This window comes from Spermophilus citellus, assembly GCF_964194105.1.
Source record: "Spermophilus citellus genome assembly, chromosome: 12".
Taxonomy (NCBI): Eukaryota; Metazoa; Chordata; class Mammalia; order Rodentia; family Sciuridae; genus Spermophilus; species Spermophilus citellus.
The window spans coordinates 2691860-2718444 of NC_138198.1; the positions used below are offsets into that span (position 1 = coordinate 2691860).

A 26585-nucleotide genomic window follows, 5' to 3' on the forward strand; every position below is an offset into this window, starting at 1 on the left:
CCTCATGACCCGGAAGTGATAAAGGGGAAGGGGAAAGTGCTAGGTTCCCACTATCCTCGTCAAGGGCACGACCTCTACTAAAGACCTGCCTCTAGACTCCCAATAGCGCCACACCGAGAACCAAGTCTTTAACACACAGGCCTTTGGGTGACCTTCCCCATCCATGCTACAGCAGCCTGTTGATGGAGAGCCTTTGGCACGACCCAGAGATGGCCGCATGCTAGGCGAGCGCTGTGCCTCTGAGCCTCAACCCCGCCCTAGATGCAGTTTTAAGCTCACAGCCTGACCGATGCACCTCACGAGAAGGAGGAGACATTCTATAATTCACCCAGGACATCATCGATCCATGAGCCCTCAGGCGTCCCCTGATGGGGTTGGGAGCCCCCCCCCCCCCCAGGCTGGCAGAAGCTGGGTTCTCCGTGGGCAGGACTGGCCTTTGTTCAGGGAGAACCTGACGAGAACCTGTGGGAGGAGGGAAAGGCTCTGGGGATGTCAACCCTTGGCAAAGCCAATGGCAGACATGGAACAATGCCCAGAAGGGCTGACGCAGAGTTTCAAGCTCCAATATGGTGCCAGGACTCCAAAACGCATGAGAGATTGCCAAGTGCTGAGAGAGAATTGGAAAGAGATCTATCAGCATCTCCACTGCAGGTCGTTCTTTAATTCTTGGTCCAAAGTATGTACCTCTTGCTATCTGCAGCCGCTGGAGAGTAGTTCGTTGTTGACCGTCAAGGAGGCCCATGGGAGTGGGGAAGCATGTCGAGTTTCCTTGGTGTGGGGGGGTCAGAGTAAAGCCAGTGACCGGACCTCCAGCTAGGCACCCAGGGGACCACCGTCCACCTCTGGGCAGCTGGTACACATTTCAAGTACAGTCATTCCTCAGTATCCAGGGGTAACCGGATCTATGAGGTGTCTATAGACACAGTCTTTATGTGAAACGATGTAGTATTTGCTCAGACCCTCCATACATCTTCCCGGATCCTTCAAATCATCTCTAAATTACTTATAATGCCGAATGGGGTTCCATGGGATGGAAGCAGTTGTTAGGGTGCATTCTGGTGAGGAATGACTCTGTGCACGTTCCGTACAGACATTTCTTCTTTTCACTGGGTTCAGTCCACAGCTGGGGGGGACCTGTGGATGCAGCACCTGCAGGTAGGGAGGGCTGACCAGAGCCACGGAGCCACTGGGTGAAAAGCCATCTGTGAGCACTTGTCACGCAGAACAAAGTCGACAAATGAATGGCGACTGACCCAGTTGGAGACACGGCCCAGTTCATACGTGGAGTAGCTGGTGTCCTCATCCAAGCCACCTGGGCAACCAAGCACAATGGAGCCCTCAGGATTCCTCTGAGCACGTGTGGTCAGCACCTCCAGTGGGTGGCATGGCAGATGAGGATCCTGCCCAAAACTGCCCACAAAGACTAGGTCAGGACCCCTCTAATTCAGATAGGTCTGTTGGCCTGACTGCTACGGTTGAGGCTCCTCTGGGAGTTTGCAGAGGAAAAAGCAAAACTGAGACCCTCTGGCCACCTCTGACACTCTCTCAGGGTGACACTCATCAGCCGAACTTTATCTCACCCCAGATGGCAGCTAGACCAGATGGCCAGGCAAGCCCTGTCCTACAGTGGGGCCATGTGCAAGCTGGCCTGTTCCAGGTGAATTGGGATGTCCCTCCCCAGACATCCAGGGCCAGCTCCATTTCTCCTTCTCCTGCCTCTGTCTCTAAGTGGCTCCTGCTGTGCTTCCTGCAGAGCTGCAGTGGCGGGTTGTTTTCTGAGAAGACTATTTGTGGTCAACAGGTACCATCTGGTAATTGATCTCAGCAATCTCTCCCAGACTCCTCCCTCCCCTGGAAAGAACAAAGTGGGGGAAATTCAGCCTGAGAATGGAAAGGGGGAGATCTTGCCTCCTAAGCTCACTTGAATTCACCTACTTTGTTCTACTTGGAGCATGCCAAGTGACTAATGTAAACGGCACAGCACTAATGGGAAACTAAGGTGGGCAGGAGGGTTTCTCAATGGATAATTGTGGGATTGGGGTTTTTCAGCTTTGAAAGAACACAAAGTGGCTGGAAAGTTTGTTGCTATTTTGGGTAAGTAGTTTCATGTTTTTGGACTTCATTGTGGAGCACTATTCAAACTTGTCAGGATTATAATGCCCAAGATTTGCCCAAGAACATTCTGGTCTTTGTCTTCCCATTTTTAAAGGATTTGATCAAAGGATGTTTTGCCCCCCCTCCCCCCGAGTTTGAAAACCCATTTTAATAGTTCTTGCTCAGATTTGGGTTCTGTCTTTGCAAAAGGATTTTCCCATAGACACAGACAAGTTTATTTTATTGTTTTCACCTTGGTGCATCTTCAGTTACCATCCCACTATGCTTCCCCCACTGGAAGTGTTAGAAAAGATGAACTCAGAAGCATTTGGCAATGTCCACTCGTTTTGACCAGCAGAATGTAGGATCTAAGAGGTTGCATACAATGGCATTTAATTTTGTCTTAGAGATTTAAAAAAAAAAAAAACCCTTAGGTAGTCACAGCTGAAAGAAAAGAGGCAGAAAAACAAGAGAAATAGACTGATCAGACCGCTAAAGAGGATTTGGAACCTATCTGGGTCCGTGCAGAGTGCAGGGGTGGTTTCTGCCGTGACCTTGGCCATGAGCATTGACCAAGCACGGGTGGGAAGGAAGAGAGGCCGGGGTCCTGTTTCCACTTCGAAAATCACTTTGTTCTTCTCTTTCTCACAAGTGGCATTTCGCAAGTTTCCTTCCCAAGCTCAGACAGATTCCAGCCTCCCCTTCCACCGTGTCCAGAGCCTTGAAAGGAGCCAGGCACCTGCAAACTCTGGGATCTGGTTCACCCGGAGGCCTCTTTCTCTTGGCCTCCCTCCCAGCCACCACCAGCCTTTGCAACCACATGTCATCAGCTGTGAGTTAACCTAGGAAGAAGGGCTGAAGGGCCCAGGAGCCCAGAAATGATTTCTAGCTCTCCTAAAGTTGTGAGGTCCTGCACAAGCCACCCACAGTCCCATACCTCGTCCCTCATCTGTCAAGGGGTGCTCCAAGGAGGCCATTTGGTGACACACATGGCACAAACATTGAGCATCCATTCCCGGGGCTGAGAAAAGGTCAGGGATTGTCACTCGCACGGTTTCATATCAGGATCCCAGTCATCCGTGACACCGTTGGCTGTCATCCTGATGAATCCAGCGTGTTGGGGGCCTAGGAACCTTAAGCAGAAAAAAAGAGGTGATTGAGAAAACAGGGCAGGCAGCACTGCAGACAGCAAGAGTCCAATGCCCCGGGACTTCAGGAAAAGTCCAGGAAGGCACGCTTGCTGACGCTGGCCCACGGAGCATTCATCCCCCCACCCCCTAAACAAAACCAGGCTCAGCATTCCTCCCAGGACAGCCTCGGAGCTCGGCACCGTGAAGGAGATCGGCAACAATGGTGGGGCAGCCGTCCCTCACCCAGGATCCCCACGCCCTGGGAGCCAGGAACCAGTGGTCACTTCCCCAGTTTTGCAGGTGGGAGAATCAAATCTCGGGATGTAGGCAGCAGCCTGCCCAGGTCCCAACTGACGCCAGGAACTAACGTACTCACCTCCAGAGGGATGTCCGCACTTCTCAGCTGTGTGTCACCACGATGTGTCGACACCTGACACAGGCTACTCATAAAGGAATGTCCGTTGAGCTCACAGTTTAGGAGACTCCAGGTCCAAGATCAGGTGGCCCCTTGGGCTGGCCACAGGTAAGTGTGGCCAGTGGTGGGACATCATGGCAGGAGCAAATGGTCACATTTAAAACCAGAGCAGAGAGAGAGAGACCAGAAGACCCCCAACTCTTAGAGTCTACAGCACCTCCCAACATCACAACCCCAGAAGCCAGCCTTCCCAAGTGGACTTTAGGGGACACTCAGAATCCAAATGACAGCAGAGTGACTCTGAAAGTCCTACTCTTTCCAGCCCCAGGGGATACCTCCGATACCAGGGCTGGCTCTTCTCAGTTCACAGTCTAGAGGCCCAGAGGATATGGGCTCAGGAGGCCAGAGAGGTAAGCACACAGTTTGGAGTCCCATCTCTTCTTGTGCAGTCTAGGAAATGGATGTAACCCAGCTCCAATGAAGTCACCAGAGTGGGTGGGGACCCAGCAACGGGTGGAGAAAAAGAAAAGGACACACAGGGCAAATGGTCATGCAGAGAGGCAGAGAGTAGAGGATGGCCTCTACCCCTGTGCCATCGAGTCTGCTTCTGTGCATCTGGACCCCAGGTGCCTCGGAGCCTCTGCTTCTTGTGCAAGGTGAGGACAGTGACGCACGCAGCCCAGGCATCTCGAGGGTTGGCCCCAGTGATGCAGGAGATCCAGACACTTGGAGAGAGGGCACCGGGCAGTTAGATTGGCCTCCATCCCGTGACCTCTGAGCGGAGGAAGAGAAGATCTGAGAAGGCGGCTGTGGCAGTGACAAACACCAGGATCCAGGAGGACAGGAGGACGAGTCACATCCCAGGTCTAGTTTGCTAGGACGGCCATAGCAAAGCCCCTCATGCGGGCAGCCAAACAACAGCATGGGCTGCCTCCCGGTTCTGGAGGCCTGAGGTCAGAAGGAAAGACGTCAGCCGGAGTCCAAGCCCGTTGGGACACTAAGCAGGACACTTGCCGCCTCTTCCTGGCCCCTGATGGTGGTGCTGACCCGTGGCAGCCCTCCCGTCTCTGTCTGCCCACGGCCCCTCCCCCGTGTGTCTTTCTCTTTTCCCCTCAGGACAAAGGTCACTGGATTCACGTGCCCCCTAATGACCTCGTCTGAACTTGATTGCATCTGCTGAGCCCCTGTTTCGAAATCAGGTCGCACGCACAGGTGCTGGGGGATGGGTGAGGACACCAGCATGACTTCTGAAGATTGCCCAACCCGGCCCATCACGACCAGGACCGTGCCGGTGTGGACTGGCCGAGGAGCTGTCTGGCTTCCAAGGCTCTCGGCTGGCACACAGTCCAAGACAGACCGCCCGATGATGTGAGGGGAAGAAGACAGGAGCACCACGTCCAAGGGCCTCTCAACTCGGCCCAGTGATCGCACCTCCACCCTCAAGAGAGGCCCTTCCAAAGCATCCTCACCCTGCTGCCAGGTGGAGGGCCCCTGGACACCAGCTCAAGGCCCCCCAGGGGTCTGGCAGGTCAGCTGAACCCCGAGAGTCAGGCGGACCCCTTCATGGTACCTCGACTTCTAAGTCAGGTGCTCTCTCAGTAGGTCAGAGAGACGAGGCCTGGCCGAGCCTGCCTTCCTGTGACGTCAGGAAGAGGCCCTCCACGGCGGCACCGACCAGGTCTCACTCAGGAGCCATCCTCAGGGTCCCACTTCTTCAGACAGCGACTGCCTTCTTTGGGTTCCTCCAGGAGTGGACGTAGAGGTGAGGACTCCAATGCACGTGGTGGGTGCGGCTCACCTTGACCATGGCTGCACCCAATCCCACCTCAGCCTGGGCCTGCCTGGACCCTTCTGCACCCAAACCCCAGCGCAGCTTGGTGACCTTCTACCCGGCAACAGGCTCAGCCATGCCCCTAACAGACCCCCCTTATGGCATGAAGGACTGCAACCCCCAATTGCTGGGATCCCTCCCTGCAGGGCTGTCCACTAAAACCTCTCCAGTGACAGCCTCAACCGGAGCATGCTGGCCTGTCCCCGCCCATTCAGGCTGGCCTCTCTCAGGATACATCTGCAGGGCCATCAGCCACGTCTCCCGCCTCTCTGCGGCCCCCTGCCCCATGGCCCGCCCTTCCCCCTGTGTTCATCCCAAGAGCACCCCCAGAGTCTCCACTTCCCCGTGGGTTTCCCTGGGAATCAGCCCCTCCAAAAAACCCTGCCATGTCTTGTCCCCAAGCCAGAGACCTTTGTGAGCCTCTTACTTCTCACGGCCTCTGATCAGAGGGAGCCGGAGCCCCCTGCACCCATCCCGTCTTCCCTGAGATGGACATTTACACAAACCGTTAAATAAATGTCTCCTGGGGCTGGGGATGTGGCTCAAGCGGTAGCGCGCTCGCCTGGCATGCGTGCGGCCCGGGTTCGATCCTCAGCACCACATACCAACAAAGATGTTGTGTCCGCCGAGAACTAAAAAATAAATATTAAAAATTCTCTCTCTCTCTCTTTTCTCACTCTCTCTTTAAAAAAAAAAAAACAAAAACAAAACAAATGTCTCCTGGGACCCACAGTCTATGGTCCGCTCAGTGTCTGTGACGTCCCCTTGGCTAGTCCTTAAAGGCTTCTAGCAGACAACATTCCACTTTCTTGTAAAACAAAGATTTCTTTCTACGAGCTGCTAAAGAGCACAGACAGCTCTGGCTGTCAACCACTGAAGCCAGCAGGGGAGGGGAGTGGACCCAGAGCCCCCGAGACAGCCTTGAGACCCTGTGTCTGCGTGGCCTCCAAGCCCAGGCCCCTCAAGACCCTGTCAGCAGAATGTCAGCGCTGTCTGCTGTCCCCCCCCCCCCCGAGATCACATTCCAGACCAGAGGAGCCCCCAGTGTCCAAGGGCTTGATGGCCCGTCGGGCCCCAGGCGAGACCCCCTGGACAGCAGACCTGTGGGGGAATCCCCTTCATATAAGGTGACGGCCTTCTTCCCACCAAATGAGGGAGACATCTTCAGAGGGCCCCAGTCACAGGCTGCTCAGCCTGAAGCCTCCACAGCTGGGAGATTCTGGGGCATGGACCTCGCCCCAGCCCCCTGAGGAGGGCGGCCACCCAGCGCCTGGGCCAGGGCAGCCAGATCAGGGCCTGCGGCAGCCCCCAAGAAAGCCCTGGCTCCTTCCGTTCAAGCTCAACTGCACCGGACCCCTAGAAAACCTTGGCTGTGAGTTTCCAGGTCTGGTATTCGCCTGTTTTAAAAGGGAACAAGAGGAATCTGGCAGAAGGAGTCTCCCTACCCCCACCCACCGCTGCAGTGACGCGATGCGTATTCCTCTGGTTGGGGGTGAATGTGCCTGAAGTTTACAAAGAAGCTGAAGTTTACAGATTGCAGAGGAGAGACACCTACAGAGGAGTGATCCACATGGCCCCGGGCAGGGCATGGATCCTCCCCAGGCCTAACTTGGCGTCACCCCTCCGTGGCCCAGCAGCTCATAAAAGCCCAAAAAGAGACTGGAAGTGCATCCCTCCCCCCATGGCTCAGCACCGTGGCTCGTTTCCCAGAACCAGCAGACACCAGGAATTGTGCGGAGGGCTGTTCTCTGAAAGGCCTAAGAACGTGGCCTGGGCCGCTGGCTCAACCTCCTTCCCTCCTGGCAGGTGGCTGGATGGTGGGTCCTTCGGGTTCACTGAGGAGAGTAGCAGGGTCCTAGTGGACCGGAGCACTATCATTGCTGTGATCTGGTGTGCTGGTGAGGACCCTGCCCCAGGACACTCAGGAGCCGCATTTTCCAACCAGTCCAGAGTGTGGAGGGTGAGAACCTGAACCCCATGGGTGGATAATCCCCGGGTTGATGGGATCAGCTGGGTGGTGGCTTTGGGGCACACATTCGGCATGTGGGAGCGGTGTCTTTCTCCGCTTCCTGACCATGGTGTGGCTGCTCCTCTCCATCATGAGGTCCTGCCTCCCCTTGAGGCCCAAGGAATGGAGCCCGCTCTCTCTGGACTAGCATCTCTGAAACGTGGACCCCTTAAATAAACTCTCCTTCCCCTAAAATTGTCCTGGACCGTCTTTTAGTCACCCCAGTGAAAAAGCTGACTGCGGCACTCAGGGAGTCCCCCGCTCTCCACCAGAGCTGGTCTCCAGGAGGGTGGACACTCCACGGAAAGCCGGGAGGAGCCGTCACACGCCGCGTGTCCTGCTTGGCCAAACAAGAGAGAACACCTTTTCCTCGTGTCCTGGTTCTGAGAGTGCCATTTTAAAAACAAATCAAGACTCCAAGGGTTGAAGCTGCACCTTCGCCCTCCTCCCCTGAGCACGGAGCTCTTCCAAAGGGGCCGCGGGTTGTTTTGGAAGACTCGAGACGCCCCTCCGTGTCTCTGTAGAAGTAAACCATCTTTCTCTAGTAGGTGGTGGGTGGTTGTTCTGGAACTGGGAGCAAAGAGGGTATAGGATGGACATGGAGCCTGGACCCTCAGCAGCAGGAGAAAGAGTGGCCCCGGGGGGGTAGCCACAGGGGCTGGGCCTTCCACCCTCTGGTCTTTTAAAACTGTTGACCCTTTGCATTTCAGAAGCAGCGTTGGGACTGACCTGCTCCCTGTGCCTGAGGGAGCCCCCAGAGTCCCCTGCGTGGCCCGGGGTCCTCCCTGTTCTGCATCACTCCCTGCACACGTGCCTGGTCCACCCAGGAGCAAGGCACCATGGACAACAGTGACACTTTTCTTGCTCTTACAGAACTCGGGGTCTCCTGGGCAGGCCTCAGGCCAGTCAGTACTCAGGCCCACGGCAAAAGTTACTCAGTCTCTTGGCCTGGATGTCCACCTCCTCTCCTGCCCAGGAGAATTCTACTGCTTTGTCTTTACCATCGAGCTTCAGGGAACAGCCTGTGCTTACTTTCTTGACCCCAGCTTCATTCATTTCTGAAGGATAAATTCCTTTAAAACGGGGCAGCTGAGTCAGGGTAGCCCATTTGCTATGGTCCCCAATCCCAGCATCGATGTAGGAAGGAGCCCTTTTCTATAACCCGCTGCCCTTGAGACTATCAGTTTGTAAACATTTTGCTCATCTGAGAGGCAGAATAATACCTCATCTTAACACGACCATTTTTACTGGTAAAACTGAACTGCTTTTTCTGTCATCTCGGCCTCTTCCATTTTCATCATCTTTGCCCATGTTTATTTTTGTATTTATTTCATTTGCCAAGCTCTTTGTATATGGTGGACCCTAAGCTTCTATCTTTCACAGGGATGGCAAAACTTTCCCCCAGTTTTTCCTTAATCACTCAACTCTTACCAGAACAAAATACTTAATTTTTAAGCCGCAAATCTGTCATTTGCAGAGGTCAGATCTGGGAGCCTTTAAGATATTCCTTTCTTCTTTTTGATGCTGGTTAAAAGGCATCTCTTACCCCAAATCACACAAACATGAGCTAAAATCGTTCCTGCTCCTTGTCAGCAGTGTAGTTTTGTTTGTTTGTGGTTTCAGGGTTGCAACCCAGGGCCTCCTGCATGGGGGCAGAGTTCTACCTCTGAGCCGCCTGCCCAGCCCCAGAACCCTGTCTTCAAAGGCAGATCCTAGCACCCCCTGACCCTCTGCCAGCCCCTGCCCTGCACACCCAGGGGTGTGGACCCGTGGCCCGGCGGGTGGGGGAGGGGAGCGCTCCTGGCTGCTGTCCCCTGCTGACCACCCTCAGGGGGCCCTCCCATGTGTTCCCAGCCATGGGAAGGCTGCTGCCACGGCGGCTGGCCTTGAGGCCCAGGTAGGCCTGGTTCGAGGTTCTTCATCTCTTCTGCCAACCCGTCCCTGCAGCCCAGGGTGGCCCACGGAGACTCCGGGTAGACACTCTTCCTCTGCTTTGGGCTATCAGAGGCTCTCCAAATTCTTCTCCCCAAACAGCTGCTTGTTCTTGCACACACACACACACTCACACAGAGAAGGCAGGTCACTTAAACCCTTGAAGTCTCTGGTGATAACACCAAGGTCACATCAGCCCCAGGCTATCTCTGCCCCTCCGGCCAGTCAGTACTCAGGCCCATGGCAAAAGTTCCTCAGTCTCATGGCCTGGATGTCCACACTGGCCTGGCAGTCACAGGGCCTTGGCACCTACCATTTCTTCTGTCTGGAACAACTCCACACCCTGGCCCTCTGTCTCTCGACTTGGTGTCCTCTTCTTTGAGGAGATTTCCTACGGGCATCCCCTGCCCCGCCACGACCTGCACTCTCACAGAACCACCTTCATCCCACGTCGGAATTCTGCACTTACCTCCGATGACCTCTCTAGGTGCTTTCCACATCCCATGGTCCACTCCTTCCAGGCCAGGCTGTGTCCCCTGCATAGAGCACGTCAGGTGAATGGTACCATACCAGGGACCCCTCTGCCCGTCGCCCAGCCTGCTCTGTGCCTGACCGCTGGTCCTCATATCACAGGACTTCTCTAGATCGCCAACCCCGGTCCTGACCCCATTTTGGGTGCTGGCTGGATTTCCTGACCCTTCTGTTCCAAGTGTCAAGAGAAAGCAGGACAACTCCCCTGGGGGATCCCGAGGCTCAGAGTCGACCCGGGGAGCCTGAGCTGTGTCCTTCCTCTCGGGCACATCAAGGCTGCCTGGACTCCTCCATCAACACGGCCTGGCGCCCGGGTCTTGGGCCCACACAGGAACTGTGACAGAAGGCCTGCAGCTCCTACCCCTCGCCGAGGTTTGGGTGGCTGAGGTCACACCCTGTAGCGGTGGGTGTCCACACCCTCACTGAAGCAGACTATTTTCTGACTTTCAAGAGAAATGGGAACTGAAAAATGGCCTTGGCCAAGCCTGGCTTATCCTCACTGTGGAGCTGTGAAGGGGTCTCTGGTGACAGCGCAGCCCAGCGCAGCCAGAGGCATCACCTGTGCACACAGACCTCTGTGGAGAGCGGAGCGGGCCAGGCAGGTGGCACCCAAGCCAGGGCGTTCCACGGGGGAAGGGGTAGCCAGGGCCTGCCTCCCAGGACCTCCACATGACATGGCTCCTGGGCGGTGGCCCTCTGACTCAGGGCCTCACTGGGAAACACCTGAGGCCATGTCCCTTCTTCTGCAGGCCACGGGCAGGGCAGGACTTTCAGCCCACGTGTGCTGAGTGCCCACGGGGGCAGAGGGCACCCATCTAGGACGGGTGGGGAGTGGAGCTGGGTCCTGCCTTGGAAGAGCCATGTGGAACCCTGGGGGACACGCCAGAGCAGGGTCCCAGTGACCGGGAGATGGCACCAGCCTTCACTGCACAGACCTGAGCACGGAGCTCTCCTTGTGGCCACTGACCACCTCTGGTCACCCACAGGGCCCAGTGCAGGACGTGAATATCTGTTCAAATATTAGGAACTGCAAGATGGCGACAGGTGAGCACCGGCCAGGTCAGGGCCCGGGTGGCCAGTTGCGTGCAGGAGGCCACCCAGGACACACACAGTGCTGTCCGCTGCCCAAGGAACTCCATCGGATGCCTGCGGCCTTGCCATCAGGGCTGATGCAGTGGGGGCCCAGGCCCCCCTTTCCGGGACCCTGGAAGCAGACACCGGCCCCACCAAGCCCTGGCTCACGTGGCCTTGGGCCTTCTGAGTCTTTCACGGACGAGGAAGGATCCATCGGGAACACCCAAGGGTGCATGAGAGGAGTAGGAGGCGCTCAGTGGAGGGCCGGAGCCCATCTTCCCAGGGCCACACCTACCTTCCGCCTCGCCCCCCCCATCTCCCTCCAGCCCCCACCCCCGGGAATCCACCCGTCTTTGACTTCGGGGTCCCCGCCCCTTGGACTCTTCACTCTAGAGAATCGTTTGTCACCCTCGCGTGCCACTCCACAACAGACACAAAGCTTAGAGGATGTCAGAGGGCAGGGGGCTGGCGTCCCTGTCCCCAGGGCACCGGGCAGTTCTCCAGCATGACGTCGCTGGGCTGCAGGCTCATCCAAGCTAGCGAGGGTTGGAGCCAAAGGTGTCAGGGTGCAGGCCAGCAGAGAGCCCGGGACTGCCTTGGGGTCAGTGGCCACCCAGCCACCCACTGGAGAGGGTCAGACAGAAGAGCTCACGGGTGGCTTTTAACTAAAGCAGCGCCCGATCTTGACCTCTCTGGGCCTGATTTCGACACCAGTGGGAAATGCCCGGGGGAGGGAAGAGCCACACGGAATCCATGGCGCTCAGGGCTCCGCGTGCCACAGGAGGCACGACACCCCAGGAACCTCTGAGGCCACAGGGCACCCAGAGTGGTGGTCTCCACCTCGCCCACTGGACTTCCTCAGCCTCGGGTGCCTGTTGTGGCTTAGATGTGGGGCGTCCCCCAAAGCTCAAGTGTGAGACGATGCAGGAGGGTTCAGAGGAGAAATGGTTGTAAGGATCTTAACCCATCGGTGAGTTAGTCCCCTGCTAAGAGTCGACTGGGTGGTAACTGAAGTGGTGGGTGGGGCTGGAGGGTGGCAGTTGGGCTGTGGCCGTGGGGTAGATATTGTATCTGGAGAGTGGAGTCTCTCTCTGCTCCTTGGTCACCATGTGGGCTGCTTCCCTCTGCCACACTCTGCCACCATGATGTCCTGCCTCACTTTGAGGCCCCAGGAATGGAGCCTGCTGCCTGTGATGGAGACCCCTGAAACCATAAGCCCTCAGATAAACTCTCCCTCCTCCACAGTTGTTCTGGTTGGTCATTTAGTCCCAGCAGTGAGAAAGCTCATTCAAACAGCACCCGGGGTCCCCTCATATACCTGAATGGCCACGGTGGCCGCTCGGTTGTCCACCTGGAGTTCACCTCTGCACCCCAGATCTAGCAGAACACGGCCTGCAGGAGACGACCCTGTGGTAGCTCCTTTTGAGGGGCCTGGACATCCAACCCTGGGAGACCAACAGCCTCCGCCCCGACTTGGAACATTCCCGAGCCTCCCCTCCATCCCTGGACCACAGCTCGGTTCCCTGAGGGCAGGAGCCTCTCGGACCCGTCTCAGGCCCCACACTGCCCAGCCCAGTCCCCTAGCTATAGCAAGAGCTCCCACATACCTGCAGGGGACAGTGAGCACCCCAAATGTGTAAGTGGGAGCCAAGCAGGAACCAGGGAGGAGGGCATTCTGTTCATTCCAGAATGTCCCCTGGAGGCCACCCATGCTCCTTGACACTTCAGAAGGCCAGCCTTCTGAAGGACCCTGAGGGGGCACGATCCTCTAGCAGATGCACACAAGCCCTGCAGAATCTCCTGGAAACAGGCCTGCCATACCCAGGCTGGGGTTCCCCGGGAGCCCTGGTCTGGACCAAGTCCCAGCCTCCACCCATCCCGCTTCCTTCCTTGGCACTGACTCCTCCACCAGATGCTCTAGGGAGAGGCGGTACTCAGATTCACCCTTTTCCACATGAAAATATTCCATGATATCTGGGGAAAATCAAGAACAAGATTTCTGCGTTGTCCATTTGAGTGTCTTCATTTGTCTCATGAACACGGGGGAAGTACCTCATCTCTGTGGAGCCCTGGTCTTGCCTCCAAAGAGTATGTCAGGTTGAAAGAGGCACAGCCTCTGCCCACCAAGGTTCACAGTCCCAGATGACAAAATGCCAGCCGGGCACAGTGGTGCCTGCCTGTCATCCCAGCAGCTCGGGAGGCTGAGGCAGGAGGATCGAGAGTTCAAAAGTGAGGCGCTAAGCAACTCAGTGAGACCCTGTCTCTAAATAAAATTCAAAATAGGGATGGGGAATGTGGCTCAGAGGTCAAGTGCTCTTGAGTTCAATCCCTGGTTACTTCTAACCGCCCCCCCCCCCAAAAAAAAGAAATGCCCATAGGGCCACCAGGAACCAGAACACACCAGGTGGATGGGGCTCTCTCCAATGGACCATCTGAAAGTCAAGGCAAATTGCAGACGAGCTGCTGGAGAGCTTGAGGTAGGGGTAGCTGCGCACCTCGTACAGGTTAGGACCAGGTGGGCTCTGAGGTCCTCTCCAAATTCCAATTGCATGGTTCCCAGAAGCCACATGGAGCCCTGACCTCTGCCCTGAATGTGCAGACTGCAGCAAACCCAGAGCTGGGTCTCAAGCATTCAGTGCCTTTTCACCAAAGTGCTGAGCTCCGCCCCTGAAAGGCAGACCCAAAGGATGGCTCTTTGAGCACTCTCTGAGCTGGCATGGTGCAGGGCTCCCAAATAAGTCAAACAAGCTCCTATAAATAACGTCCCCAGCAGCACTGCACCAGGAAACTCGGGCCAAGCAGCAGGCTCACCGCCAACTTGCTGGGAGGTCGGCCTTGTTTTATTTTTTTTGGAGGCTGGGTAAACTGGTGGGCCCTTACAACGGCCCTGGGCCATGAGCAGCAGACTTCATTCTAAAGCGGTAACAAGTATTCACGGCATAGTTGACCCAGGGGGAATCATCCCCTCCAAGGAAGAAAGAGCCCTTCATGCTCCAGGCCACCCCTCAATTGGCCATAAGGAAACAAGGGCCTTCTCACCTGGCAGGTGAGCGGCAGTTAGCTACCTTCCTCTGTGGTGGGGGACAGTCCAGCCCACTCCCCTTCTGGGTTCTTATGCCTTGAGCCCGTGCATGCCTGGCTGAGCAGAGCAGGGTCACACTGGAGACCAACGGAGAGCCTCAGAGCCCCAGGGCCCTGGCTTGGTTTTCCCGCACTTTCTCCACCTGGCCCTCCGCTGGAAAGAACCTTGCTGTATCCCTGATCCTGCCAGAAAGATGCAAAGTGGAGGCAGGTGTCTGTCCTATATGCCAAGCAAGAAGGCAGCCAGAGAGAGCCACAAGCTGTGTTTATGGGGAACCAGGAGGATCGGGGTAAACTACAACCGGGCACAGAGATAAAAATAACAGTGGTACAGGAGGTCCTGCCAACAGAAGGCTTACTCGCAGCGTCGAAGCACCACTGGGCCCTGGGGCCAGGGCCAGGTCAGCAAGGACACAGATTGCTCACCTGGACAGCTGTGGGGAGCTGGCTCCCTTCTCCTTCCACCTCCAGTTATTTCTCTCCCTCTCGTCTGGCTCCTTGGTTCCTACAGACATCTGAGGGGTGCAGTCGGGATACAGGACTCCCAGCCAAGTGTGCCACCAGCTTCGTAAGCAGCCCCTGCACCAGCTCTGGGATGACCACCAAGCAAGCAAGGCCCTGGGAATTTTCCAAGACTGGAGTCAAGACCTTGAGCCAGTCGCCATGCTCCGGGAGCCTCAGGGTCTCTTCTTCCCAGGATGGGGTCATGGTGTGGAGTCCCAGTATCTGGATATGAAACGCTTAGCTCTGCTGGGGAAGAAGCATCTGTCTGCAGAGGGACTTGGGCGAGACCTGCGTTAATCTCCTTCTGCGCTGGTCGGAACATCCGCACACCGGCCAGACCACAAGTGTGTTGGGTGGGTGACAGGGCTGCCAGCCGAGGCGGGTGCAGTGGCAAAGCCCAGGTCACCCGCTGTGAGGTGATGCTGATCCCAGATGCTCTGGGCTGCTCCTCCCAGAGCCAGCATTCATCGTCTTGGAGGACGGAGCAGATGTTTTATGTTTCAACAACAAGTGTGTGTGTGTGTGTGTGTGTGTGTGTGTGTGTGTGTGGTCAGCCAGTTCATTCTTGTGTCTGTGTGGCATTCACTCTTAGCCCGAAAGGTGATTTGAGGACCCTTTTGCTTTTGCATTTTACAAAGTAGCACCTCAACACACATCAAGACGACATTAATCCTGCAAAACCGCGTAGCTCTGCTTTCAGCTGGCGGAAGGTGACGGTGGCTCTGTCGCCATGGCCTCGGGACCACGCTTCTCCTGGGGTCGCTTCGCTGCCTCCTAAGTTCATTTGCCAGTGTCCCCAGCAGCCCCCTCTGCCCTTCTTCCTGAGATGCTGTTTGGTATTCAAAAATGCATGCTCCCTGAGAGCAAGTGACAAGATGCAGACAGACACAGGGCCAGAAGGGCTTCCTGGATCCTCAGATGCCCGCCCTGGGGACCCTGGTGTGGTCCCATGGGCACAAAGGGGCAGAACTGGCTGCACCGTGGGAACTGCCAACCTCTGGGGACTGTAGGGAAGACTCACATGAATCCCACGGGGGACGGGGAGGAGGGGTCATGGGGGCAGCTGCAGCTCTAGCTTCAACCACGTGGTAGAGAAATGAACATCAATCCCCTTCCAAGTGAGGAGGGTCTGTTTTCTGTGGCCAATGACTGAAGACCACAGATTGGGTAAATTTCAAAGAAAAGAGATTTGTTTGGGCTCCAATTCCTGAGGTGCAGGGCCACATCTGGTGAGGTCCTTTTTTTTTTTTTTTTTTTTTAGAGAGAGAGTGAGAGAGGAGAGAGAGAGAGAGAGAGAGAGAGAGAGAGAGAGAGAATTTTTAATATTTATTTTTTAGTTTTTGGCGGACACAACATCTTTGTTTGTATGTGGTGCTGAGGATCGAACCCGGGCCTCACGCATGCCAGGCGAGCGCGCTACCGCTTGAGCCACATCCCCAGCCCCTGGTGAGGTCCTTCTTGCTGGCAGAGTTCCGAGGTGGGGGCAGAGCATCACATGATAAGAGCCAGGGAGCTGTGTATCTTTTCTCGTCTCTGTCCCCTTACAAACTCCCCCATCTTCCAACCTGGGGGCTCCACTCTGATGACCTTATTTAATCCTAATCACCCCCCAGGTCGGATCAAGTTTGCATCTTCTTATTAACACGTCACAATGGGGATTCAAGTCTAGTGTGAGTTTCAGGGAGGAAAAGTGGCATTCAAGCCACAGTAGGAGAGGAGACTCACCTCTGCTAAGCACCGGTCTGGGGAGGTCCATGTGCTGGATGCTCACACTTCACCTCTGTCCTTTCCATCTTTTTGTGAGCTCACTGGACAGAAGAGAAGAGTGGGAGAGTCTGGGACCCAGAAGCAGGCAGGGCAGGGAGGAGAGATACCAGGGGTAGCATGAAGGACAGCCCCCGGTCACAGAGGTCTGTTCGTGCCAGCCTCTGGAGGTCAGCTAGTGGCCCCATTTACTCTCTGTTACCAGATCCAGGTCCTGTGACAAACAAGACAGGCTCCCGGAGAAACTTTAGAGCTGAAGTTCTCCTTCGCTAATCGTTAACATGTGTAAGACCAAATGAAGAATGAAGCCACCGACTTTCAGCCCAGAACAGAACATGCTGTGTACCCACTGTACATGCATCACCTTACCCAGGGATCCCACAAGGTGCAATGTTCCCGTAATACAATCGTTTAATAGAAACCAAGTGTTCTGGCCCTTCCTTTTGCTTACTACCGTGTTTATTTGAAGTAATTTACAGCCCTGAAGAAAAAAAAAAGAAAAAGAAAAAATAATAAGGCAAGTGTTAGGGACAGTGAATGCTTGTATGAGAAATGATTTTGCTTAACATATACCCTATGGAGAAAGGCCTTTTGAAGCCTTTCATTTGAACATGGGGTTCTCTCCTTGCATTTTTATGTGGTGGTTGTGAGCCTCCATGGGAAGGAGTAGAAGCCAGACCAAAAAGTGGCAACCATCTTGGATTTTCTTTGTTCAGTGTACAGTTAAAACACAAGAAAGATAAAAAGAGCAGGGGTCAGCACAGGTTCACACCTGGATTATTAGCTTGTAGACCACCCTCCCTCCCAGGGGCCTCTAAAGAAGAGACTGGGAGAATGAAACAAAATGGAGAGATTCACATCAAATTGGTTGCCAGGTGCATCTATTTGGAAGGCTTCCACAGAAGGTCGCCAGACTACCAAGATGGCGCCCTGCTCCTCATGGGCACCTTGGCTACTCTCTGGAGGGTAATTCCAACAGCTCCCCTTTCCCCTCCTCTCATCCTTAATCCTCTGAGTTGGTAAAGGCAGACCTGCTGACCTAAATCTCTGTTCATTTTCCTTCTTTTAATTTTTATTTTATTTTTCTTTTTACTTGACCCATAATTGTTGTACATTTTTGCGGGACGTAACAAGATAGTTCAATGCATGTATACATTGCGTGATGATGATCCTATCGGGATGGTTAGCACTTCCATCTCCTTAAACATTCATCATTTCTTTGTATTTGGAGCCTTTGAACAGCCTCTCCTCTAGCTCTTCATAAAATATAGATGAGGTTGTTGTAAACTGGAGTCCCCAACCATACTGGAGAATACCAGAACTTATCCCTCTTATCTGATGGTATTTTGGTACCCATTATGCAACCTGCCCCTCTCCCCATCTCCTCCTCCATCCTCTAGGAACCACTATTCTACCCTCTTCTGTAAGCAACATTTTTATCTTCCACACACCCTTGAGGTCAGGCAATATTGTATTTCTGGGCCTATCTTATGCCACATAACATCGTGTCCTCCAATTCCATCCATACTGCTGCAGAGGAGAGTATTTGAGTCTTTTTATGACTGAACAATATTCCATTGTGCATACTTACCACACTTTCTTTATCCATTCATTCCTCAATGGCCGCCATTGTTGATTCCATATCTCGGCTATTGTGGATGGCGTGGTAGTAAACATGGACATACAGATATCTCTTTGATTTCATTTCCATTGAATACATACCCAGAAATGAGATGGCCAGATCACATGACGGTGCTATTTTTAGGTTCTTGAGGCACCTCTGTACTTTTCTCCATAATGACTACACTAATTTACATTCCCATCAACAGTGAGCGTAAGGGGTTTCCACTTCTTGGTTATTTTCCAAATCCTTGTTATTTCTTGCCTTGTGGGTAAGAGTCATTCTTGCTGGGGTGAGATGATCATCTCATTGTGGTTTTGATTTGCATTTCCCTGATGATGGCTGATGTTGACCATCCTTTCATATACTTGTTTATTTTATACCAAATTTTGCAAAGTGTCTATTTAGATCATTTGCCCCTTTAATATCAGATCATTTGAGTATGAGACTGTTGAGTTGTTTGAGTTCCTTGTATATTCTGGATCTTTATGCCCCGTCAGATGGAGAGTTTTAAAATATTTTCTCCCTGTTTTGTGGACTCTCTATTCACTCTTTTGTATTCTTGGCCGTGCAGAAGCTTTTTGGTTTGATCTAAAACCCACTTGTCTATTTTTCTATTTTGTTGCTTGTGCTTTGAGAATCTTATCCCAAAAATCATTGCCTACATTGACATTTTTGAAGTGTTTCCCTGAGTTTAATTCTAGTAGTTCACAGTTTCCTGTCTTACATGTAGGTCTTTGATCTATTATGAGTTGATTTTTTTAAATTTTTTTTAATATTTATTTAGTTGCAGTTGGACACAATGTCCTTATTTTATCTATTTTTATGTGGTGCTGAGGATTGAACCCAGCTCCTCCCCGGTGCTAGACGATCGCTCCCCCGTTGGCCGCAACCCTAGCCCCATGAGTTGATTTTTATATGTGGTAAGAGATAGAGGTCTCGTTTCATTCTTCTGCATTTCGATATCCAGTTTTTCCAGCACCATTTATTGAAGAGGTTGTCCTTTCTCCAATGCAGGTTTTGGTGCCTTTGTTGAGAAACAATCTATAGAAGCATGAATTAATTTCTGGGTTCTATATTCTGTCCCGTTGTTCTCTGTGTCTGCTCTTCCCATTCCCAAACTGTCTTGGTTACTGTAACGTTGCCATACGTCTTCAGATCAGGTAGCGTGATGCCTCCAGTCTGCCCTTTTTTTTTAATGGAAATTATTATTTTTTAATACCTTTGTTATTTTATTTATTTATTTTTATGTGGTGCTGAGGATCGAACCCAGGGCCTTGCACTTGCTAGGTGAGCACTCTACCGCCTGAGCCACAACCCCAGCCCACCAGCCTGTTCTTTTTGATCAAGATTTATTTGTCTCTTTAGGGTCTTTTGTGCTTCTATATTAATTTTAGGATTTTTTTTCTATTTCTGTGAAAAATATCATTGGCATTTTAATGGAGAGTACATTGAATCTGTTGATCACTTTGGGTAGTACAGACATCTTAACATTAAGTCTTCTAACCCAGGGCTGGGGATGTGGCTCAAGCGGTAGCGCGCTGGCCCGGCATGCGCGTGGCACTGGGTTCGATCCTCAGCACCACATACCAACAAAGATGTTGTGTCCACCTAAAAATAAATATTTTAAAAAAAGTCTTCGAATCCATGAACATAGGAAGTTTTTCCATTGAGTGTGTGTGTGTGTGTTCTTCAATTTTTTTGATCAGTGTTTTGCAATTTTTATTGTGGAGATCATTCACTTTCTTGAGTAAATTGATTCTGGGGCTTTGTTTGGTAGCTATTATGAATGAGATTGCTTTATTGGCAAGTTCATTATGGGTGTAGAAAAAGAATAGTGATTTTTGTATGCAATGTTTGTATCCCTCAATCTTACTGAACTTGTCTGTCAGTCTCACGGTGTTTGGGGGAGGTCTTTAGGTTTTTCTACATATAGATTCGTGTTCTGTTGACCTAAGTAAATAACCAGAGAGTCAAGCAAGTACAAAAGATGAGGCTTCAAGATGGACAGGTAGGAGTGAGGAAGATGGACAGGTAGGAGTGAGGTCGTGTGCATGCACCTGGGTCAGAGGAAGCAGGTAAGAGAACAGGTAACTGTAAGACCATAGGAAAATGATGTCCCATCATCAGGTGAACTTGGAAGATCCCACTGGCCTGGGTCCTCGGTTCTTCTGGCTGCATCTTGGAGCTGCTGGGTGCTGAGGAAGGGAAGGCCATGACTAAACCCAAGGTCAGATCCTGAGTCTATCAGCACCTTGGGGACTGGGTGAGGTCAGAATTCTTAAAAACCCAGCGTGAAGTTCAGAGAAGTACCTAGGGGCCTGGGATCACACCCAGGAAGTGGTGGAAGGTCAGGAATTCAAAACTCAGCCCCACCCCCACCAGGCTTCTAACACAAGCTCCAGCCCCACGGCTAAAGAACCGCCAAAGTCCCAGACCAGTGTCCTTGACCAGTGGACTGGACCCTGCCCTGTCTTATCATGCACTTGGTCCTGTAGAGAGGGAAGAACCCTTCAGGTCTGGATGGCTCCAGGAGACTGGGGCCATGCCCTGCAGCTGGCCTGAGGTTTGTCATTTAGCCCCAAATTTCTTTACTTGTGTTAGAGGGAGTGCAGAGGAGGGGACCCCCAACACTCCAGTTCTGATCCTTTGGAGAAAGGGGAGAAGTTCATCCCCTTAGATAAGCCTCCAACAGAAACCATGGCAACCCTAGCCAGCAGGTGCGGCTTCAACCCACCCTGGGCAGACATAGTTCTGGCCACTTTGGGAGCATTTGTCCCCTGGCTTCTGCCTTCCAGTGGGAGTTACCGTGAGTCAGGGAATTCCAATTTGACCTAGTTCCTGGGAAAGTCCCCAGCCAGACATACTGCCCTCCCCCTCTCTGGGGAAAGTGGTCCCTGCTCCCCCACCTGCAGGTGTGGTCACTGCCATTTGCGAGGGTTTCCTAGATTCCACCAAACTTTCCCGCAGGACCAGAGGTATAAACCACAGGACACATCCTTGAGCCTTACTTGGATCAGGAGCTGTTGGATTCTGTCCTAACATTTGTGCTGCCCCAGCAAAGTTCTAGACAGCAAGTCACGTATGAACAGCAGACGCTCATGCAGTTCTGGAGGCCAGGAAGTCCAGGATCCAGACACTGGCAGGTTGAGTGTCTGGCCAGGGCTGCCCTCTGCTTCCAAGATGACACCTTGTTGCTATGTCTCCAGAGAGGAAGACACTGTGTCCTCTCATGGCAGAACGAATGCAAGGGCACAAAATGAACCAGACTCCTCCTTCCTCAAATTCCTTTATAATCAGTATCAATCGTTCCACAGGCGGAGCCCTTAGGACCCAGACACCTCCCCAGAGCCCGCCTTCCAAAACTGTTGCACTAGGGATGAAGTTTCCAACAATAACAACTTTGGGACAATGGCACATTGAGACAACAGCACACAGCACCGTCCAGCAGGTTTCCAACAGCTGACCTTCGAGACTGTGCTGACCACTAACCACTAACAACTACAAAGAGAGAGCCTCAGAGGCTGTTCCTAGCTCAACACCAGGAATCCCCTGCCCTATTTCATTTGGGCTCCATGCTGCTGTTGACCGCAGAAGGGTGCCACAGGTGGCTGGTAACCAGAGGGAGAGTGAGCATTATCTGTCCCAGGCCTCAGCCAGCTGCCAGGCTCTCAGTAGAGGTCTCTGAGGTGGAGTGGACCCTTTGCCTTGGAATGCGCTCTCTGGTGAGGGAGGGTCTGATTCTCCACTAGGACTGAGAGCAGGGGCCTGGGTGTAGAAGACCAGCGCCAGATGGCTCAGGCTCCTGGCTGTGGCAGAGGGCCCTGCTTTTCTCACTCCTCACCCACCCTTCCAGCTTCTGTAGCTCCACCTGGGTGGGTGGTGGTTTCTTCCAAGTCTTCTCCGTGCCCTTGAAGAGGCAGAGCCTGCCCACAGAGCAGGAGGCTGCTGGAAAGGACAGCAGCTGCTGGCAGCCAGGTGTTACTATGAAAGCAAACGCTTGCTTTCCCGGTCCAAGAACCGTGGACATCTGCAGTGCCCAGCAGAACCCTGTGTTAGTTCACTTTCCAATACTCTAAGAAAATACCTGAGATAATCAACTTGTAACAGGAAAAAAAAAATGTATTTTGGCTCACTTCCAGGTTTGGAAGTTCCAGTCCATGAGGTATTTATTGGTCTGATTGCTTTGAGCCTGCGATGAGGTAGCACATAACAGCAGGAAGTGCCTCCAGAAAGAACCAAACCACTCATTTCATAGCCAGGAATGGAAAGAGGAAGGGGCAAGAGTCCCACAGTCTCCCTCCCATCCCCAGTGACCTAGATACCTCCCATTAGGCCGCACCTCTTAAAGTTTACACGGTCTCCCAGCAGTGCACCCTGGAGACCCAGCCTTTAACCCAGGCCTTCTGGGGGAACATTCCAGGTCTGAACTACAGCAACCCCAAGCCCTCAGTCAGCCCAAGTTCACCTTCTGATGACAGGAGAGCCAAGCAGTCCCCTGGACTTTTTCTTGGTCATCGTTTGGGGCTTGCAGAGCTAGAACTTAAGTGACTTTTCAGAAATGCAAGGGCAGAAAATGAGTCCACCATGGTTTAAATGGGTTTTCTGATAGCTGGGCACACAACCAGCATCCTCCTTCCTGGAACCTCCGCATCCTATTCCTGCTCAACGCCAGGAGTTCCATGAATTGCTCAGCTGCTGAGAACCCCCCAAGGTCACTTTAATCTTGCCATGAAAGAGGATCCGCTCCAAAGTGCATTTGCTTCCTCCCTCCCTCCCTCTCTCCCTCCCTCTCTCTCTCTCTCTCTCTCTCTCTCTCTCTCTCTCTCTCTCTCTCTCTCTCTCGCTTCTTGCATTCGTATTCCTGATACTCCTTATAATCCTCTTTGCCTGCACTTGGTCATAATGAAATCTAACAGATTTTAAATGATCCTTCTGAATTCTCCCACTCCAGGAAGACAGGCTGTAAATGAGTGTCCCCCCAGGCCACCATTACCTGTGGGGTGGGGACAGGTGAAGGGACAGCGTCAGAAATCAGGATCAAGTCAAACTCTCACGTTGCGTAACCGGCGGGCCTCATAAACCTCAACCCACAGCCAGCTCTGAATGCAGAAAGATGAATCATAAAAACTGGCAGCCAGTCCCTTCTGCCCCTGGAAGTGACAAAGTAAAAACCACATCAATTGCTTGGTATGAGGTAAAGACGCTCGGTGGTGATGGGATCAGAGACCCACTTTGGGGGAAGACAAGCATCTCTCCATCCTTTTAGCAAGTGTTCCCATAACTGACCGTGTTCTGTCCACTTCAGCCTCCAGAGAGCAAGGCAGGGGCTCTTCCTGGATCTCAGTGATCCACTTTCCCCACATCCAGGGGCTAGAGAGACGGACGGATGCGTCTGTTCCCCGTCACAGGAAGCCATGAGCAGCAACAGCAAAAAAGAACTTTGCTTTTATCAAAAGATTGTATTACAAGAAAATTAGGCCAAGGAGCAAAGGTCTCAGGCAACAGGAGACCCCATGTTTCCAATCCGTCCTCCCAGCCACTTCCTTCCTCTGGAGAATCCTGAGCTCCGTGGCCCACCTACCGGCCTTCAGCAAGATCTGGCCACCCTCCGGGAGGCCTCAAAGGAGCCAGAGGTTCCTCCTCCATGTTTGAGGAGGAGAATCCTCTGGATGTGGGGATAAAGCTGGGTGAGAAGCCTTGGCCCTCCAATAAATGCTCACTGCTGCAAGTGACTTCACCTCTGAGTCCATTTTTCTCACTAGCAAAATGCAGTAATGTGTCCTTCCTGCAGGAAGAACATGGAATTTAATGGCACTTGGAAATCTTCATATAAAGGGAAGGCTTTGGGGGGTGAAAATCAGTGGTTCCGTGAACCCTGGGTTTTTATTCCCCCAGGAAGGGGTGACGGATAGACGATTTCCAAAACAGCAGTCCCCTGATTCACTTTCAGTTGCCCCTCATCAACCACTGTTCAAAAACAGTACATGGAAAATTCCAGAAACAAACAATTCATCTGTTTCAATGACTTTATTGTATTATTATAATTGTTCTATATTATGATTGGTTATCATTAATCTTTTCCTGTGCCTAATTTACAAATTCGATTTTTTTTTTCTTTTTATTGGTAGGTACGTAGAGGAAAATACCTGATGTCTATAGGGTCTGGTACTATCTGAAGTTTCAGGCATCCAGGGGGTTTTAGAATGTGCCCCCTGCTTATCCTACAGAATGAGTGGCCTCCTGACAGGACGGGGCAGAACGAGGGACGTAAACAGAAGCATCACTGACCACCATGGTCGTATACGAGGATTCTTCCTAGACACTGAGACCTCCACCTGCTGGCCTGGGGCCCACAGGCTGCTCTCTTGGTTGCCTTCATGATGGGCCTCCACATCAATGCCCACGCACTCGGTCCATTTCTCCTACAGTAGAGGGCCCCAGCTGTCCCTTGAACTTGACTCAGTTCTGATGTTGAACTGCTCGTCTGCAAACAGTCCAAGAAAACACACAGCCCACCCGCAGGACCAGCAGGACCAAGGACTCCCGGGGTGGGAAAGGAGGCTGGTGTCCCTGTGCTGCATAACAATTTGCCATTAACGCAACAGTTTCAAACAAGACCTAGGCACAAGCTCTCAGAGCGCTTCTCTGTTCAGGGTCCCACAAGGCCCGACTCCAACTGTAGGACCCACCAGGGCTCCTATCTGAGGCTCTGAAGGAGAATTTGCTTCTGAGCTCATCTTGACGGTGGGATTCCATTTTTGCCTCTGCAGGAATTAGGTCCCTGCTGCCTTCTGTCAGGGCCCATCCATTCTGTTCCTAAAGACCACCCCGTTCCTTGCTTCGTGACAACCTCCATCTTTAAAGCCCAGCAGTCGTGTGTCAAATCCCTCCCACATCTGGAAACTCTTGCTCCCTCTCCCACAACCGGCCAATCTCTGCTTTTGAAGGATGCACCGGATTAGGTTTGGCTTAACCCTAAGCATCTCCCTGTTTTCAGGTCTACTATTTAGGAACCCTAATTATATCTGCAAAAGTCCTTAATCTCACAATCCCACGGGTAACACCAGGGGGGGTGGATTTCCATCATCTGAGAGCCCTAGCAGAGTTCTGCCTTCTAATGATTTGTCACCTGGGACACTACTAAGCTGAAGACGTCAGCTGGTCTTCCATACAAACAGCAACAGGTGCAGGTGCGTCCAGCTGCCCACAGACCCCACTCGGTGAGCACAGCCTGGGCTGGATCAGCCTGGGGAAGGGGGCGAGGGCTTCAGGGCGTGGTCTGGGCAGCTGCAGGATCCTTATCAATAGAAAGCTGCTGTCTCCGGACCTGATGTCCGTGTTCCCCAGTGGAAACAGCCCCTTGGCGTGAACCTTGCTGATCTGCAGGCTGATTTGTTGGTTCGGTGGCAGGCTTTCCGATGCCCCTCCTTTCTGCAGAGATGTCAGCCCAGCAGCCGGCAGCCAGTCCCGGGGGAGCTGTGTCTTTCCATGCACGCTGTGTTTTCCACACACCCTGCCACCATTTCTGGTCAAGCTGTAGTTTCCAGGACAACGACCCCTGCAGTGTTTGTTCTAACGCACCTTCCCTTTTGTGCAAAAGGGCGGAGGGATGGCGCGGCCCACTCTGTTCTCCCAGAAACACCATGTTCCTTTCCGAAGCTCAGAGGAGACTCACAAGGAAACTGCCACATTGATTGTTACTTGGTGCTGGTTTCAGACAAGCACCATCATCCCTCTGTTTGTCTCCCTGTACCCCTAGCCTAGGGACTGATTCAGACACCGTTAGTGGGAGGCCCCCAAACCCTGCACCCCACCCAGCCTTCCACCTGCCCCAGGGGACTCTTCCCTGCCAGCCTCGGTCACAGGTGCTGAGGGACACAAAGAAAGGCAGGAAGAGAGAAGAGGCAGTGGAGATGTGTCCCACCCCAGGTCCCCACCCCAGGCCAAGGCCCAGGAGACAGCCACAGAACCCATCGCAGAACATCCTCCTGCTCTGGACAGGAGCCCCCTGCCACCTGGCAATCTAAACCAGATCTCCCTGAAAATGTGTGTGTGTGTGGGGGGGCCTGCTGCAGTCTCTGGTGGCCCAGCACATGAAGTCAAGGGCCAGACACTGAGAAGAGGGATTTTAGGGGCAGGACCAAGAGTCAGAGAGGCAGAAAAAGCACCAAGAATCCTAACAGAGAGAGTACCTGGCCCTGAGCACTTTCATGTGCACTGAGCCAGGTCTGCCCCCGGGCTGGGACACTCCTGCCCCTCTGCTGGGAAATCCCTCTTATCACACTGCCTGGGCTGCAGCACCAGATCCCACCTCCCAGAGGGCACCTTGACCTCCAGGCCAGGGCAGAGGCAGAGCTGGGGCTCAGCCAGGGTCAGGTGGGGCATGACTGGACAGCCGCTCAGGGGCAGGCAGGGCCTTCACAGGAGAAGGGAACATGGAGGAGGAGGAGGAGGAGGAGGAGGAGGAGGAGGAGGAGGAGGAGGAAGGAGGGAAGAGATGCCAGACACCAGGCCAAGTAATGGGGGGTCTCCTCTGAGTCTCCAGAGCCCTTCCAGAGCAGGAGCTGCAGGACTTGGGGAAGAGGGGCAAGGTGGGA

General features: G+C 53.3%; 1 long non-coding RNA gene across 4 annotated transcripts; it reads right to left on the reverse strand.

Moving 5' to 3' along the window:
- Positions 1 to 361: 361 nt before the first annotated feature.
- On the reverse strand, positions 362 to 15054 carry LOC308631368. Of its 4 annotated transcripts, none has more exons than XR_014018172.1 (6): positions 14523 to 15054; positions 12315 to 12407; positions 9880 to 9946; positions 3032 to 6102; positions 2348 to 2538; positions 362 to 1851 (listed from the first exon to the last, which is right to left on the reverse strand). It is a non-coding gene; the product is annotated as an uncharacterized lncRNA (long non-coding RNA). The 4 variants fall into 4 exon arrangements; XR_014018173.1 differs by adding an exon at positions 14055 to 14279 and having other exon boundaries at positions 362 to 2538; XR_014018174.1 differs by having other exon boundaries at positions 362 to 2538; positions 3032 to 3227; positions 3601 to 6102; positions 14523 to 15052.
- Positions 15055 to 26585: the final 11531 nt, after the last annotated feature.